Source organism: Triturus cristatus, chromosome 1_1 (genome assembly GCF_964204655.1).
Source record: "Triturus cristatus chromosome 1_1, aTriCri1.1, whole genome shotgun sequence".
In the NCBI taxonomy this organism is placed as follows: Eukaryota; Metazoa; Chordata; class Amphibia; order Caudata; family Salamandridae; genus Triturus; species Triturus cristatus.
This window is the reverse complement of record NC_140579.1, coordinates 888,937,812-888,952,625: the sequence shown is the minus strand read 5'-3', so window position 1 is coordinate 888,952,625 and position 14,814 is coordinate 888,937,812. Positions and strand designations below refer to the sequence as shown.

The 14,814-nt window shown below is 43.7% G+C and overlaps 1 protein-coding gene across 4 annotated transcripts in view; it reads right to left on the bottom strand.

Annotated features, from left to right (window-relative positions):
• The window catches only part of C1_1H14orf93 (chromosome 1_1 C14orf93 homolog), a 726,790-nt gene extending 725,651 nt beyond the window's left edge, over positions 1–1,139 (bottom strand). For all 4 annotated transcript variants that reach the window (XR_014980887.1, XM_085650686.1, XM_085650692.1 and 1 more), the window contains exon 1: positions 1,055–1,139. The gene's annotated coding sequence lies outside the window, so the exon portion shown is untranslated. The remainder of the gene's footprint in view (positions 1–1,054) is intronic.
• Between the last annotated feature and the right edge of the window lie 13,675 nt (positions 1,140–14,814).

Here is a 14,814-nt window from a genome sequence, read left to right as displayed (position 1 = left end):
TTTACCTGAGCATACGCTCCCATACGTGCTACCAGCGTAGATTTTCATAGTTACCTCAAACATTTACTCACTAGTGGGATCAGAAGAGCGCAGTGACCGTGAGCACCCCCTAAACTCAGCCCCCTATGTCCCACACTTTGGAATAAAATATTTTTGCGTTAAGTAAGCGCTTAGAACATAAGTATTATCTCGGGAGTTTTAATGTAAACACATTATATTTTACTAATCTCTATTTCCAGGTTTAGTTTAACTGTCTAAATCAGCCCTAAGACGTCCCTTGGCATGAATGTAGTGCTTTTCAAGAAATAAATCAAATTAATCACATCTAAGCAGTGAGAGCGCTGCGAGTGGTGTTTGTCCAGCTATTTGTACTCGTAGTATGTGCCGGGCTGTTAATGTTCAAAAGCGTGTGCACGTCAGAGTGAACCACGTCCCCGCATTCCCGTCACACACGGCTCCTGTAAACAAGAACCGAGCCCCTCCCCCACCACACAACATGTGGATACTACTACTAAACGTTTCCCCCAGTCCCGGAAACGGATAGCCAGGATGTGAATTTACAAAATGGGGCGCACTAAGCGAAAAAAGACGTGCAAACAGGAAGGCTAAACAAAGAATACATACATCACTGAGGTACACCCAAGGAGTCTGTACACGCTAACTTGGGTTACAACACAAAGGGTTACAAACACGGGTATACTATGGCCGCACTCATAGGTGGGAGCCACGCACTGTTAGGAAAAGACACATACAGGTGATAGACATGGGGACGGGGGACACGCGAGGATCAGTACACGGGCATGTGCTGACGAGGAGGGGGGGGGGGCACGCGAGTACAAGTATATGGGCATGTGCACGCGTCGGAAGGATATCTGAAGGTCGTAATCCATTTTGTATTCACCGTGTGACGAGACAATGCAGGGGAGACACACGAAGACATGGGGTACACGCATGGAGGTACATATACAGGTACACGGGACATAAACCACACAGGGATGCATTGGGGTACACACACACAGGGGTACACAGGCATGCTCACAGTTTAGAAGGATACATGAAGGTCGTGTTCCCTTTGTATTCTCCGTGTGTAAGGTGCAAATGTGCAGCCACTGAGCACGCGCCAGTGCAACCCTCATGCACGCCCCCTGCGCCCTCTCATTGGCCGGTAGTCTGTGCACGGGGGTGGGGCCCTTCTCCACCGCCTGCACACGCAGCCCAGGACCAATGGCCAATGTGGGTTTCGAGGGTACCCCTCGCGGGTATTTGCAGATATTGGAATAAATAAACTCTGAGCCGCCAGCAAAAGCACATACCCGGGAAGATCCAACTAGAGACAAAAGCATTACAGTTCTCCTTCCTTTCTTTGCTTTCTCAAGTTTCAAGTTTCAAAAGCTTTTATTCGACAGCATGTCATAAAAGCAAGTAAACATCCTACCAATACTATAAATACTATATTAAGATACATTTAAAAATACATTAAATCTTAATGCTGGCAAATAATTTTAAAAATAACATCGTCAATAAAATTAGTCTATTTTAAAAAGTAAAATTTTCATTTTTACAATTAATCATGCTTCATTTAGTGTCAAAAAGTTCATTGGCCTACTTCTAATGATTTTAGGGTGCGAGAGCGTATTATCCAAGTCCACCCTAAAAATTTAGCAACAGCAATAGCCAGGCAAGGAGTGCAATCAGATTCAAGTATTCTTAGGGCTACCCTGTAACTGCGTGTTCCCAGATTCGAACATACTGGTTTTAACCACCTATGACGTGGAGCAATATGCAAGGGACATACAAACAGCAAATGGCCTGCGTCTTCAATCAAATCTTTACAGTGGGGACATTTATTGTCCTCAGTAGATGACCATCTATGGGTAAATGCTTTTACTGGGAGGGACCCGATTCTAAACTGAAAATACAGTTTTCTATCGATGGCCCTTTCTATAATGTCCCAATATGCCTCACAAGATGGTATAGATTTGATATCAAAAAAGCGACCCGTTAAGTTGGCATTTTGACCAGAGCTATAGGCAGACGTCAGAGTCATATCCCAGTACAATTTTTTTAAGATTGGCTTAGATGGGAAGCTTGAACCATCCGGGTCATTCCATAAATGCCCTAGTTCCAATTTTATTAACAAATTTCTAATTTCCTTTAGCCATAAAATGGAATGAAAACGGTCAGCCCTAATAATATCCTTCAAGGCGATGGCATAATGGCCTAATTCAGGGGTTACCATAATCCGTCGCCAATAAAGGAGAGGGCGTAATCGTGCCAAATCCTCAACTTTTTTCCTGCCTAGGTCATATGTGAGCGGAATCATTGGGGTACTTTGAGGAACTCCTGTTATGCTGCGTAAAAACTTATTTTCTGCCAATCTTAGTTGATTCAGATTAGCAAAACCCCATAGTTCCGATCCATATAAGGAAGCACTAACAACTTTCATGTTGTAAATTTCCAAGGCAGGGGTGATGGGCTTAGTCAGAGAAGATTTGAATTTAGAGACTATTGCACCTGCTAGCTGATTAAATTTTAGAACAGCCATGTCGACGTGGTTTGTCCATTTCATATTATTCTGGAGGGATATTTCTAGATATGTGAATGCCTCGACCTGTTCCAGCGGGACGCCATTAAATTTGATTACACCACCAAAATTTTTCCGCTGGTTTAAACACATAAACTTAGTTTTGGAGGTATTTATCTCAAGACCGCGTTCTTGACAGAAGTCACCAAACAGGTTTAATGCCTTTTGTAGCCCACTGGGTGACCGCGAAACTATCAGCGTATCGTCCGCGAACATGAGGACCGGCACTCGAGACCCTGCCAATACAGGAGCATCCGTGGGGGAGGCATTAAGATGGTCAACAATGCCATTAATATACAGGGAGAACAACGTAGGTGCCAAGACACATCCCTGCCGGACACCACGCTCAACAGGGAATGGGTCGGTCACCTCCCCCTGACTTCCCCACCTGATGCGTGCATAATTGTTCTCATGCAAGTGGACAAGTAGCGTAAGCAGTTCTGGCGTCATCCCTGCATTGTCAAGAACCCTCCATATTTTGAGCGAGGCACTAGGTCAAAAGCTGATTTCAAGTCTATAAAGACCGCATAAAGGGTCCCATTGGTCAGCTTAACGTTCCTCCAATAGAGTGATAAAAAATAGAAGACCTGGTCAACAGAGCTGGTGCAGGGTCTAAACCCGGCTTGATACGGGGATAAAATGTTGTTTTCTTCTACCCAAGATTGTAATTTATTTTGCACTAGACGACCTATAAGTTTTTGTGCTGAATCTATAAGACTTATAGGTCTATAGTTGCTTGGTAGTAATTTATCACCTTTTTTAAAGACCGGAATTATTTCCGCACCTTTCCATGAGGGGGGGATAGGTGCACCCATAGCTACAGAATTTGCTAGCCATTGAAAATATTGACACCAAGATAATCTATCAGTTAAAAACACATCAGCAGGTATCCCATCCATTCCTGGGGCTCTGCCCCTGGTTACACAATCTAGTGCTAAGTTAACATCTTTAATCGAAAACACCTGCTTTTGAAAATAAATCATGGGGGGAAGTGAATGCTCTCCTTCAGATGAGTTTGAAGCATATTACGGCCTAAAGAAGTTTACCCAATGATTTTTAGCAACATTATTTTGAGGAGGTTGTGCAATCCCACCTCTATCCCACTTAACTATAGCCCAAAATTGTTTTTGATCTTTGGCTAAACAGGCAAGTTTCAAGTCTTGCCAGTGCTCATCGTCCCACTCTTTCTTAGCCGCTAACTGTACTTGCCTATATAACTTCCTAGCAGCTCTCACACCTTCAATATTTCTTAGTCTGAGTGCTACACTCAGGTTCTGGCGAGCTACTTTACAGGCATTATTAAACCATCCCACCTCGGGTGGTTTTCTCATAACTTCTTTCCCCGTCTTAGGGGGCTTCATAAAAAACCCTTGAATTTTTGCAAAAAAGGTGGTATGAGCCTCAAGCATAATTAGGGGGAAATTTTTGTTATCAAATTGGGTATTTAAGTTGGCTACTTCGTCAACGACCACTTTTCTAAGGTCCTCTACCTTCTCTTGCTGCTCGATCAATCTATCCCATTTAACATGTCGCATGTTGTTCGATGCGACGATCTCCAGAGTAGTTTTCTCCCCTCCAATTTTGGATTCTCTAAACCCATTAATTAAGAGCTCTAAGTTCCATACACAGGGGGTTATGATCACTTTCCTCCCGTGAGATTATGATCATATCAGTCAGCCAATGCCAGGCTCTAATATCCACCAGGAAGTAATCTATGCGACTAGAGGACCTACCATTGTCAAATGTGCTTGCACCCTGCCGATCTGACTCAGTGCGCCCATTAACTGCTCTGAGCCCTCTTTGTAAGCAAAGAGCTTTGAGTTGAATGGCTACTGCTGACCATCTCTTGACCACGGGAAGATCCAGCTGAGGAATACCCCACCTACTGTCCTCCTCGTCAGTAAGAAACTGGTCCTCAGGGCCAAGGGGCTCAAACGTTGTATTAAAATCTCCTCCTATGATTATAAACATCTCGGATGGAAGTTCTAAGAGATGATAATCAAGTGCAGAGATTACATTAGATAGAGTTCCTCCAACCATCCCTCTCGCATAAATATTAAAGATTATCATACTCTGGCCATTAGGCCAAGTGATATTTAATGACAAAATGTCATTCGATGGGAGACTCTGTTGGTTAATTTTACAACGTAATGATTGGCGGATCCAGATTATTAAACCACCTGATGGACGACCTTTAGGTTTTTTAGTAGCAGGTATAAAAAAATTAAGGAATCCCATACGATGAACTGGGACCAGTGACCATGATTCCTGGAACAAGATGATATCAAATTGGTCAACAAAGCTGCACCATTCAGTTGAATGCAACTTGTTGCCAATTCCTGCTATATTCCAAGAAAGGAAAGTCATCCCTGTCTCAATCGCAGGGAAACAGGGAGACTCTTTTGTTGTTAATGGACCATTGATCACACCTGCTGGCCTGTTCACGTATTCTACATTAATGCATGGAGTACCTGGTGATTTGCTTACAGACACCATAGATCCTAAGCTTCCATCTTCAAAAGAGATGGAGGATATTAGCGTGTGTAGTTCAGTTACCTCTACCTGCTTTTCTGTGGTGTTACATGCTACTCTCTTTTCTTGGCAGATTACGGAAGCTATAGGAAGGGCCAACCCGTCAAGCGGTATTATGTTCTTCTTCGCTACTCTTACATCCCTATCAAGTCAATCACATTCATTTAGATCTGACAAAACCCCAAACCTATTTTCCAAACTAATGTTCCACTTGCTAATTGAGTCACTCCTACCCCTTTTATTAGGAGCCAAAGTTCCCCTTGGCCCCAATGTCGCTCGATTAGCTTTTCCACTTCTCGTCCAATAAAAATATTTTAGGGTTAATGGAATGATAGCACCATGTCTTCGTTGGGGGGGAAGAATATTGCTCAAGACACCGGGGAGCACACCTAAATTTGAAAAGTTTAGGACTACACAATCCCCCTCGAATTTTTTAGGGTTATGCCCTAGCCATGATACTCTTCTTGCCATAATAATTTCCCCGGCTAATTGTTGCTCACCCCAAGGAGACATCCTCATGTTGTTTGTCATCCAATGCAGGGATTTGCTGATCAAAGAGGATGTAGATTCTACTTTACCAGGCAACAGGGTGGGTACGTTAGCAAGGACTAGTGTAAGGGGGTAGGCCTCGGCGATACATTGAAATTGGTCACTCTCTGGGTACAAGACAGTAGGATTAGGTTGGGGACCATCACTGGAAGCCCTCCAAGAATTCTTTTCAATTATATGTTGCAAAGGGGGATGATTCACTATTTCTTTTTCTGCAACCCTTTCTCCCCCCCTTGAGGGCACCACATTTAGAGTTGATCTACTTGGTACCGGAGACGATACACTAGCCACCTCTTCCACTGGCTTATTTAACAGAGCACTTAGTCTTAGTACCACAGCCATGAGCTGATCGATTTTGGCCACCAATGGTGTAATGATGGTCTCTATTTTAGTATCGATCATGCTAACTATTTTGGTAGATAACTCACTCTCATAGTTCTGGTTATCATGTAACCCCGATACCTCTGCCTTATTCACGCTTTTAGTCACTGTGGTCGGATTTTTCCTACCTGGACGAGTCCCATTATTTTTGGTCTGCGGTTTCCTACATGCTCTAACCACTCTAGTTCTAGGAGGAGGGGCAGGGGACTGTAAGTCTGTTGCTTCGATGTCCACAACTAGCTCTGGGTCAAGATTAGGTTGCAAGTTAGTTATTGGAGGCATACTTAGTTCAAAAATATCACTGTCTACAACCTCTGTATCGATTGGAGTACTACTATTAGCCTGCAAAGGCAAATCCAGCAATGATTGTGACAGGGGATTTGTCAAAGGGAGATTAGAAGAACAGATTAACCCTAATGACGCCCTCCTTTCATTATTAATTTTACTAACAATCTGGACCAAATAATTATCCATGGTGTTCGACATCGAGGAGTTTTTTTGTTTGGACATACTACCAAGGTGTTAAAACAAATCTTTACAGTACATCTATTAGATGACACAATCCATAGACAATCGTAAGTTGTGATGTACACTTCCGAGTAGATATCTTTTCCCAACAGTCTTCCCCAACAGGGTGATATGTAATAATGATGGAACTATAACAAACAGCAGTACCTGTATGATATGAAACTTCAAGATGCAGAAACAATCTATCAGATGGAGATGAAAATAATGTAGCCCGTCCCGTCCTCAATCAACCTCGGACGGCCTCAGACGGTCCCGCCCTTGTCCCGGGCTTAGCCCGGCGCTGCCCGCGCGCGTCCCGCGACTCGGAGGGAGCCGCAACCTTTTGTGCGCCTCCGGGCGCGTGGGCAGCGTCGGCGAGCGCAGAGACTCCTGGGAGCTGTAGTCTCCCCCTGCTGACGGCCGCAAGATGGAGTAACAGCGGCGGCAGGGGAGATTTACAGCAGGAGCAGCGATGGCAATGCGGACTGAGCAGGGCGGCAAAGAGGATCCCCACAGGTTAGGCGGCCTCACTTCCTCCGATTCAAATTTTCTTTGCTTTCTTCTTTTTCAATCTTTTTTCTTTTTTCCGCGTTCCTCATCCTTTTTTCTTACTTTTTACTTAAACTCCGAAACGCTATTATGCCAATTGCCTATACTTCGGAGCGCCCTGTTTCATCATGGCAAAGTAAAATAAATGTAAAACAAATTCAGAACGCAGTAGCAAGACTCCTACTCACCATTTCCCCTCGGGGTACGCAAGACAGACACCACTTCATTGACATCAGCGTTGAAGGCATTGTCCTCAGAGCCCCCTGGGAAAAATACAAATAAAACTAAAGCAATACAGACAAAACAGAGCTCAATGTTCCAGACTCACCCGTCCGATTGTCATGCCGCCATACAATAAGTAATCTGTAGGGGGATCTACCTTCTAGTTGGAAGCAGCCAAACTATAGAATTCCTTCCTTGTTAACGTTTTATTCATTTGGGAATATTTAGAGAGACGAAATTCTGACTGTCGTAAGACAGCTACATCCAGCCAGACTGGACCATCCGGGGCAAGAAGACAGAAGAAAGGGCTGGGGCTTTAAGTGGGATGAAAAAAGTGGAGTCCCTAAAAAAGGCGAAGTGTGATAGTTAAGGGCATGGCTTAAACATGTAAACTACAGTGCCCACAATGTGCCTGCCTTGCCACACATTTGCATAGAATCACACCTGCAACTGGAGAAGGTGACCACTGCTCTGTGCACTTAGCAGAGAGGCCAAGGATTGCAAGGGCATATATTCTGAAAACTTTTATGACCCACTGACAGGCACTGAGAGAAACTCATACTGTTTTCAGCTTCAACTTAGTCTTAGCACGTTATAAAGACCTGGATGTGACTCAGGTAAAAGTAAGCACTATACAAGAGTACTATGCTACCTGAAAAAAAACTGCAACACAAACTTCTTAAGAATGCAAGATCAAGTACAGCTTGTACAATACAAACAGGAACCACATGCTTTGCCTTAGAGAAACAGTCGAAACAATGCGGGCAGAGCCACGTGTGTTCCAACAACGCAAGCTCTACCACGCATGCCTTAACCACACATATACCTTAACCACTCTTATGCGTGGTTAAGGCAGTGCGTGGTCTAGCTGCTGCTGGGCGACAGTAGGATGGATCCAGAGAGGACTCAGTGAGGTGAGTGAGGCGGGGTGGCGGTAGTTTCTAAGGGTTGAGGGCAGTGGTCGAAGTGGGCGGGATTGGTAGGGCACGGCGTGGCCCTACTTCTTTAATTCAAAGCACTCCGTTCCCCTACTTTTCTATTTTAAATATGCATTTCAGGATGGCAGAAATAGCTACAGCACACAGATAAGGCTCTGCGTTTGTGGCCGTTCGGGGACGGGCCGGTGGGCAGGGAAACAAAAGGACTGTCTTTTCTTTCTAGCCCAGAAAGTCCACTCCTGCTTTGCCACTGGCAGCTGCCACCCCCTCTCTTCCCCTTATTCCCTCTCTTTATGACTAGCTCCTCCTCACTTACTGAAACCGTGACTTCATGAAACGGTTCTCACCCCTTCTTTCCCCCTTTTGTTTATTTGTTCCCGAGTAAAAGGGATCCAAAAACAGAAAAACCCTTTTGCTGGAAATGTCATCTTAGTCTGACATTTTTCTATTCCAGAGTGCAGCCTCAGGAATAAAAGGTTCAAAATATAAACAAGCATTTACAATGCAATGGTCTCTGCATTGTTAAAGTTAGAGCTATTGGCATTGCTCATGACATTATTTTTGTTTATGTTTTTGTTTTTAAAACATTTAAAGAAACTGCATTGTTATTTACAATGTCAATAGTTTAATCACTCTCAAATGCGAGACCTATTGCATTTGCACCCACACAGAGCCACACACAAAGCCACCCACACACACAGAGCCACCCACAGAGCCACTCACATAGAGCAACTCACACACAAATAGAGCCACCCACAGAGCCACCTACACACACACACGCAGTAGCCCACTAAGTCTTACCGTAAAATCCTCAGAGGACTGTGTCAAACTCTTATCTCCTCACACCACATCGTTTTAACAAGATGTCTACTTAATTCACAAACATGTACCACTTGCAACTGCTTGTGTGGAAAGATCTTATTCGTTGCAGATTTATTCTGCCTGAATGTCAGGGTAAAGTAGCCAGTACATTGGTTTCACACAAAGTGGTATAACGAAAAATACATTGTGCAAAAGAGATTATTGTTCATAAAAACATTCAGTCACACAATGTTATTAAAAAAAAGCACACTGTTCAACAGATTACAGCCAAGTGGCTACATGCCTGTTATTGTTCATAAAAAATTGGGCCACATGGTGTAATTTGGCTAAAAGAAGTGAGTGAGTGAGTGAGTGAGTGAGTGTGTGTGTGTGTTTTCCCAAGTGCTATCGAGCACAAAGCAGGAAAACGGACTCTCAATATGGCTGATGCCAGAATGAATATATTTAATGCAGTCATTTGCAGATATATATATATATATATATATATATATATATATATATATATATATATATTCACTGAAAAAACCATAGGTTTCACACATGTTATAGTTAGCGGAAATTTTACTGATAAAAAACCAATGAAATTCCCCCGTTATAGTTAGTGCAGGCAACTATAACTCACGCGACCGCAATCCTCTGCTGATGCTAATACTGTATTTAGACACTTATTTACCCATGTCTTCTTCCATACATTTTTAGCTATACATATATTACAAATATTTTTTTTTCATAAAGACACATATGTCATCAGCAGAAGATTGCGGTCGCGTGAGTTATAGTTGCCTGCACTAACTATAACGGGGGAATTTCATTGGTTTTTTATCAGTAAAATTTCCGCTAACTATAACATGTGTGAAACCTATGGTTTTTTCAGTGAATTTGCAAGGTTTTTTAAATGCTAATTCCTAACTATAACGTGTGTGAAACCTATGGTTTTTTCAGTGAATTTGTACGGTTTTTTAAATGCTAAGTTACTTTACGCCATTCGTGGCGTGCGCGCCCACTTAACGCAGTTCGTTCCGTGCGCGCACGGTGCGCTTCGCGCACCGTGCGCGCACAGTGAGCACGCGGTGCGCTTCGCGCACCGCGCACCCACTTTACGCAGTTATTCAAAATAGAATGTTGCGGATTTCCTATGGAAACGTGGTCCTAACTATAACTACCTACTGGCGACCGCCAGTAGGTAATATACATATATATATATATATATATTATCTACTGGCGGTCGCCAGTAGATAGTTATAGTTGGGACCGTGTTTCCATAGGAAATCCGCAACATTCTATTTGGAATAACTTTGGCGCCGGTTGACGAATCCTCGCGAAATTTTCAAAATAGGTGGGGCGCTCCGCTCCGCTCCTACCCTGAAAGTCTCGGGGGGATTCGTCAAGCGGGGGCTGAGAAAAAAGGGGGGTCCCAAAACGCGTTTTCCCCATGCAATTTTCCATAGGGACCTCTTTAGTCCAAGGTACAGCCCGAACGGCTGAACAGAATTACTTGAAATTTGGCAGAGAGGTAGTCCTCAGGTCAGGGATGTGCCTTTTGCAGGTCTGGTGTCAATCTGTTCAGTAGTTCCTGAGAAAATCAAAAATAAAATCATATATATATGTGGGCGGAGCCTAACCACACATCTCATCCTGAGATCTGATTGGCTGTCAGCACTTCATCCAAGAAGTGTTGGCAGCCATCTTGGGACCAATATACATGATAGCACCTCAATAAAAAGCATTGCAGTTAATAGAAGGTTTTAAGACTTTAGTTACATTATAAATCATTTGTTGATGGTACCATACTCATTTTAGGAATTGTGGTATGTTCTAAGGTGATTTCACCATGTGAAAAAGCCTTCTGCTGGGATATCATGATTGAGAGAAAAATATTTTCTCATGCTTTTCCCACAGAGGTTGGGAAGGGGATCTATAAGCTAAACTGAGAGCTTATTTTCTGTAAATTCACATTATCTTTCTCAGTCATGTGAGAATGAAGTCTGACATTCTCAGTAAAACATGTACATCCAACAAGGGCAGAGACTGTCAGTTGATTCCTTTGTGTTCTACTGCAGCTTCCCAGAGGGTTCCAAAGAACAACTAGAGCGCTAACAGTCTTACTTATGACAAAGGTATGGCACACCTGAAGCCATCTTGCTTGGATTAAAGTGGTAACTCTTAAAACATTTAATTTAAAAAGGAACAAAATGAGGGGGTTCATTTTTCCATAAAAAGTATGATTAGTGCTGCAGAAAGAAAAATTAGGGCACATTTTGAGTGACTTCTCAAATCCTCTTCTATTTCATTAAAAAATTCTGACATGCAGACTGAAACATGCACTTTCAATACCAGCAGCAGTTTTCCCTGGTGAGCAGTAGCTTTACTACAGTGATCTAATGAGCAAAAAGAGTGCTAACATTCTGAATTTATGGCAAATGTGTGACACATCTGAATGCCTTTGGAATCAAAGTAAAAAACTGAAAGTATTTCCTACTGAGGAGACTGCAGTAAATGAGGAAATTAGGAAACTTCATAACAAATAAGTCTGCCAAGATGGCCACCAGAGACAAAAGAGCCCAAATGTAGCCCAAATATCACCCAGATGTAGCCCAAGTATAGCCCAATGACAGAATGTCCCAGAGTGTTCTTAAAAACAACGAGAGCGCTTACTGTCTTCATTATGACAAAAGTATGGCACACCTGAAGCCATCTTGATTGGAATAAACTGGTAACACTTAAAACATTTAATTTAAAAAGGAACACAATGAGGGGGTTCATTTTGCCATAGAAATTATGATTAATGCTGAAGAAAGAAAACGAGGGCACATTTTGAGTGACTTCTCAAATCCTCTTCTATTTCATTAAAAAATTCTGACATGCAGACTGAAACATGCACTTTTAATACCAGGAGCAGACTTCCATGGTGAACAGTAGTTTTACTACAGTGATCTAATGAGCAACTAGAGTGCTAACATTCAGAATTTATGGCAAATGTGTGACATATCTGAATACCTTCATGATGGAATCAAAGTAAAAAAATGAAAGCATTTCCTACTGAGGAGACTGCAGTACATGAGGAAATTAGGAAACTTCATAACAAATAAATCTCCCAAGATGGCCACCGGAGACAAAAGAGCCCAAATGTAGCCCAAAATCACCCAGATGTAGCCCAAATATAGCCCAATGACAGAAGTGTGCAAAACACTTATTATTTTGTGTTTTTGCAGTGTTATATAGTGCAGACTTGTCAGGTATTGGAGTGCTTTACATGAGCATTGGTTACATCACACAAGAACAAATTCATTTTGGTTGTAGACATGGGGAGACTAAGTGATTTGACCAGAATCACAGAATGTCGAGCTGAAGCAGAAACTCCAACCTGGTTCCCCAGATGCAAAGTCTGCAGTTCTGGAAGTAACACCACATCCTCTCCCCTAAGTGCAACATTTAATCAAGTGGTCAACTGGATAAAAAAACATAAAGGTAACAAATAATTTAAAAGTGCTTTCTCGCTATTTGAAAACTCAGAAAATATGTCCTTATTTGAGTCTTTTAGAGCACTAACCATAATTTTGATGCCAATAAGACCCTCTCATATATGTAATTTCTAAAGGAAACGCTCTAGGTATTACAGTTTTGATTACATCAAGATGACGTCCGGCGTTCCACACTTTTGTAATAAATATAGAATGTTAGCAATCTAGTTGTTCATTAGGATACTGTTGAGAGGCAGAGGTCAGGGGCACGGACTCTGAAAATTGAAGGCAGGTAGGAGGGTGCAAAGGCAACAATTTAACCACACTGAGCAGGCAGGAAGGGCCGTGGCAGCACAACAGACTATGGAGGGCAGTGGAAAGGGGGGCAGGGGCAACAAACCAACAATACAGGACTTGCAAGAGAGGCTGTGGCAATGTAATAGAGCATTGTGGGCAGAAGGAAGAGGCAATAGTAGTACAACCATACATGCCAACAGACCCGATTCAGCCAGGAAACGTCCAATGTTTTTAAGCTCAAATGGGCTTTATTTTATCTGTCTCCTGTCTACAATCTCCTCTTTTTCAATGTAACTCAAAGGGGAAAATCAATACCCCAGTTTTTTTTCAAAATCTCCCTCTTACCAAGTTCAAAATGTTCGCAAGTATGGTACATTGGATCATGGAAAGAAATGGGGTAGGGACATGGACTTGGATAACAGAGGACAGGAGGGACATGGAGAGGTGCACCAAACTGACCCTGCAGGGCAGGCATCAGGGTTTGCAGCAGCACAATACACCACACAGGGCATGCGGGACGGGAGTGCAGCACAACAATCCATAGAAAGCAAGAGGGAGGGGACAGGACCATGCACATGGACAACAGAGAATAGAGGGGCAAGAGGCAGGACCATAATGGACAGACAGGAGAGAAAGCTGCAGCATAACAGACCATAAAGGGCAGGAGGGATGGATCAGGGGCATTTCAATGGAACAGACAAGCCAGGAGGGAGGGAGTAGGGGTCTGCACATGTAAAAAGAGGGCTGGGGGCAAGGGGGTAGGGCAGGAGCAGCAAGATAGCCATGGAGGTCAGGCAGGATGGGCACTAGAAGCAAGACACACCATGAAGAGCAACAGTGAGCCAGTGATGGCATACACACAGACCATGGAGGGAAGGTGGGAGGGGTTCAGGGGCAGCTAACTGACCACACAGTAAAGGTGGGAGGGGCCATGGCAGCACAGAAGACCATGCATGGCAAGTGGGAGGGTTAGTGGTAGCACAATGGCTATGATGGGCAAGAAGGAGGGTGCAGGGGCATGCACAAAGGACGATGGAGGATAGAAGGGAGGTTCAGGACCTGTGCACAGACAAGAAAGTTCAGGGGAAGGGGCCTCACAACAGACCGCACGGGGCAGGCAGGAGGAGCAGTTGCAGCACAACAGACCAGGGAGGGCAGAAGGGTGTGGCAGTACAATGGACCATGTAGGACAGGAGGAAGAGGATAGGGGCATGGCATGTGGACAGGCAGGGTGGAGGTGGCAGGGACAGGTTACAGTCATCTGACAATGCTAGGCAGGTGGGAGGGGAGTGGCAGCTCAACAGAACACTCAGAGTAGATAGGAGTGGCAGGTCCATGGAACATGGTGGGCAAAAAGGATGGAGCAGGGGCATACACAAAGACATCGGAGGGCAGGGTGAAGGAGAATAGGGGCAGCAAGCTAAGCACAGAGTTTAAGCAGGAGGTCAATGATGGGGCATAGAATTGGGAAATGGAGGGCAGGAGGAGTGGACTGGTACATCATACTAAATTGAGGGCAGTGGCAGCACATCAGACCATGCATGGCAGGAGGGAGGAGGCTAGTCCATGGATTCACACAACAGAGGATAGGGAGGAGGGGGATGGGGCAGCAAGCTAACTGTTCAGAGAAGGCGGGTATTAGGAACTTTATTGTTTTTAAAACGTGTGTCTGTGCGAACTACTTAAAATATGAACAAGTATGCAGCATAATCTCACTTTTATTCAGGAAGAAGAGGACGTTTGTGACTGTGACTCCGGGCTCACTTGGCAGAAACACCCCCTGACCCTCCACCCCCTATCGCAAAATGTAATGCCCGTGAAAAGGGTAGGTGAACACAGTGTTATATAGAACATAGTCCTGAGAGCACGATTGAAAATGAAAACTAGATATAGTGTATGGTATAAACTATGCACCAAAAAGTGTGATATAAGATGAACCGGGCGTGAAATATAATATGCAATACATTGTGCG